We start from the raw sequence: 4,062 nt of genomic DNA, 5'->3' as shown, positions 1-4,062 counted from the left end.
CTTGAGTTATTTTATTTTTTTCCTAAGAAATTTAGGACAAAAATACTACAGGATACCTTTATGCCTTCTACCTTTTTAATAGTAAACCTATACATGAAATTTAAAAGAGTAAAAGTATATTAGTACTGTGACTAGTCTCTACTACAAGAACAATAACTTTGAGATGATTAGTATTATTGTTATTAGCAATTTAACCCAATTGGTCAAATTTATAGATGCATAGTTCCATCCTAACAGATCTGTTATTCGATGAAGAAAAAATAAAGAATGACAAGTCGAAAAATATCTTCAGTGAGAAAATATTAAAGGAAACAGATGAAAAATTATACAGCTGCAGAAAATGGACATTACAAAGAAAGTTTCTTTCTGCGAGCCCGTTGAGCAGTACCTACTGGAGGGAAATTGGGGAATGGCTTCACCTAGTACTAGCATATGCAAAGTCCTCTAAATAATTATTAGATTTTACATATCCAAAATATTGTAAAGCTGCCCCTGGGTATCCACTTGCATGCGGATATGCAGAGGAATTTACAAAGAATCTCACTATACAAACCTTTTCTTATTGAATTATAATTTTTTTTAACAGAAAATGATAGCGTGTACTACTACTGTAACAACTATTCTGTGAGGTAAGATGAATGGCAGAGCAATGGAAGCATTTGATTTGTAAGACACAGCCAAAACTGATTTTGAAGACCAAAAATGTAAACATTAACTGGGTGTCAAAAAACAAGTGTGTTTGGGGGTTAGGGTGTTGTGTGGTCCCCTAGGACTTTCATATAAAGGCTAGAATGGGAAATTCAATACATGACCAAAGAAATACTGTACTGTCCTTCCTGCACTAGGACCAATGTACCAACGTACATAAGGGAGAACCACGGGTTCAGGCTCTGTTGAACTTGTCACAGAACCTTGAATGATGAATTTATCTTCTAACTGACGACATATCATCATTTGTTACGTATTATACTTGGTTCCCTCCATGAAATTAAATTGGCTATATCGTCTCAACCTTTAATAATCAAACTTTTGGAAGATTAGGATTGTCAACAGCTATCCAGTCTTCATTTTGTAGATTTAAAATTCTCTTCTGCCATCTGATGTCACTGCAACTGTACATTTATTACTTAATTGTCTTCCGAAGGCAAAGCAGTTGCACCCTAGCAAGAGAGGCTTAAAGACTATATAACTTGACCAAGAGTGACCTTGGTTGTATGAGTAGCTTTAATATATGGTAACCTTATTTTGTCCTTTAACTAGACCTTGTAACCAAATTTTCATGGCTCAGAAGCTAAATGAATCTACAATATCAATTATTAATACACATATTTATAATCAGTTATGAATATCGTTGCATTTCTTAGCTTTCAAAATTATCTCAACAGCATGCAATATGCCACATGGCCCTGCTGGGTTTTAACGTTGAGGCTACTTTCAAATAGATCCAACATGGGAAGTCCCCAACAGTTATCATTCAACTTAGCATGTGTATAAGACCATTCTGAGAGGAAGACCTGATCCCCCTTACTTGTTACAGTTCATTTTCCCTTTGCCTATTCTTTACATATTCTCCTCTGTCCTCATACACCTGACAACACTAAGATTAACAAACAATTCTTCTTCCCCCAAGAGGTTATTGTACTCATTATTCAGTGGCCCACTCTCCTCTTGGTAAGGGTAAAAGAGACTCTTTAGCTATGGTAAGGAGCTCTTCCAGAAGGACACTCCAAAATCAAACCATTGTTCTCTAGTCTTGGGTAGTGCCATAGCTTCTGTACCATGGCCTTCCACTGTCTTGGGTTAGAGTTCTCATGCTTGAGGGTACACTCGGGCACACTATTTTATCTTATTTCTCTTCCTCTTACTGTATTGCTTCTCACATGAAGAGCAAAGGCTTAGACCTAGGAAGATATAACTCTCAATAGTTGATGAGATAAGCCTTGGTTTGTGGAGGCTAAGTGTAGCCTATAATGTTTTCAAATCAAAAAGGTGAAACCACCAGGATCTGAGGCATATGTAAAATGGACTTCATAAGAAAGACAGAAAAGAAAACCCTATCTTGAGATTTTGAGTCTTCAACCAAAGAAGAATTCTTTGTGGGCTGTCCAAATTGAGTGGTTGGCTGTCTAGTTGGGGTCCAAGGATCAGCTTAGTCCAGAACTGACTGCATATAACTACCTTTTCATGGTAGATGAAATGATTGGTCAAGGCATACCATATATTGTCAGAGAGATTGAGCCTTTGTAGAAACTCCTGCACCAATGAGACTAACCTTTGGTTACTGTCCTCTGTCAAGCAAACCAAAGTAAATACCTTTTCCATCCTTAAATGTGTTGCCCAAGTAATTGGTTTCAATCTGAATTTTAGTTGACCCGACAACCCAAGTGCTGGTATAAATGAACAGTCACTAAAGGTGTTGAATTTGTACTGGTCATGATGACATCACAAGCATTTGGCCAGGTATCTCTGTAACCTTACAGTATTTTATTCCTGTGTGACTATTCTGTTACCAGCGCAAGCATCCAAGTGAAAACCTAAAAGGAAGTGGATAGCCTGGATACTGAATTGGAAGAACTTGACTTCCAAGATTATAGAAATTTTGAGAAACCACAGTAAGTCCATCATCAATAGAATATAGAGTCAAGAACACAGACAAAATAGAGAAACATGTAAAGAGTTTTCTGCTGATACAGTAATCATTATTTCTAAGAACAGAAGCAAAGTTACTGAGATGGAAAAACTTCTTAACATTTGAATCCATGATCAGCATTAATGTATAGTACCTCTAAGCTTGATCCCTAGTCTATCCAAGAAAATGCAAAAATCTATTACAAAAACTCAAGAGCCAAACATAGCCAAATATCAACCACATCCTTTGGTACCAACCATGGTTGGATTAATCTTTAATTTTAGAGCCAATCTCCATAACATGAAAACAACTGGTAAGACAGCGATTGCAAATGAACTTCCCTGGCAGGCTTAGAAGAATTCAAGGGAAAGAAATTCAATGCCCAACTTTAAAGCAGCAAAAGATATGCTAACTCTAATATTTAGAGCTAATGCTTCCAGGGGACAAGAAAGTATTGAGGGAAAGACCCTGCAATGTCCTCTTTCAAGTTAAGGAGAGCATCTGCCATTGAACCCAAAACCGTTATTTATCACTGGGTGAATCTAATTTTTCTATATGTTATACCTCCTAGTGCAAAGATAAATCTGTGCAAGATTCATTGAATTCAAAATTTTATTTTTTAATGAATAAAAAATCTATTAAAACAAAAAAAAAATTAAATTCAATATTTATCAAAAAGTATTGAATAGAATTAACAAAAATTTCCACGAATTTTGTCTATTACAATATAAACAAAATGCCAGTAGGAATTTTCCATATTTTCGGTATGTTTTTATATAAATATTTATATATTTACATATTTTACGTTTGAAAATATTAAAAATGGAAAATATACTTTAGAAAAAATTCCTCCATAAAAAAATATTGTAAATTCATTCCTCTTTACAACTATGTATTTGGATTTAAAATTGGTTGATAAATAGCGGAAAAAAATAGGTTTGAAGGTCAATAAGTATAGTCTTGAGATGTCGACAGTCAAAGTTTTTCTATGAGATTCTATGAGTATGAAGGAAAGTAAAGCATTATTAGCTTTCGTTAGCAAATGTTATTGATACTTATTTAGAACTAGTCTAAATTACTTGAAGAACAACTAGCTTTCTTACTTGATACAATTTCTACTCATTACTGTAAGCATGTCCCCTATTAAGGGTACTGATCAAAGTCCCCCATCCCCCTATTAAGGGTACTGATCACTCGTCACCATCATCACTTCACTGCTGCCAGACTTACCATCACTCTCGTCTACTTGACGCTTTTTAGCCCATCTAAATTGAGATGCCACCATCACATTTCTCCTTCTGGCAGCTAAAGACCTTATTTTGTGTTTGGCCATTATGGAAAGTTAATCAAGTACCCGATATTTGGAAAATAAACAAAACCACTCATAGTGTAAACAACGTAAAACTGGCACTTATACACACTTCAGTGTTCTA

The 4,062-nt window shown here is 35.2% G+C and overlaps 2 protein-coding genes across 3 annotated transcripts in view; both read right to left on the bottom strand.

Annotated features, from left to right (window-relative positions):
• Positions 1 to 4,062, bottom strand: part of LOC137631020 (uncharacterized) — a 326,574-nt gene that overhangs the window by 103,354 nt on the left and 219,158 nt on the right. The gene's annotated exons all lie outside the window — the stretch shown is intronic.
• LOC137631019 (testis-expressed protein 9-like) overlaps positions 1 to 4,062 on the bottom strand; it is a 93,346-nt gene that overhangs the window by 4,440 nt on the left and 84,844 nt on the right. The window lies entirely within an intron of this gene.

The sequence above is a fragment of the Palaemon carinicauda genome, chromosome 39 (genome assembly GCF_036898095.1).
Source record: "Palaemon carinicauda isolate YSFRI2023 chromosome 39, ASM3689809v2, whole genome shotgun sequence".
NCBI lineage: Eukaryota > Metazoa > Arthropoda > Malacostraca > Decapoda > Palaemonidae > Palaemon > Palaemon carinicauda.
The sequence above is the reverse complement of the archived record's forward strand: the minus strand, read 5'-3'. Positions and strand labels throughout refer to the sequence as shown.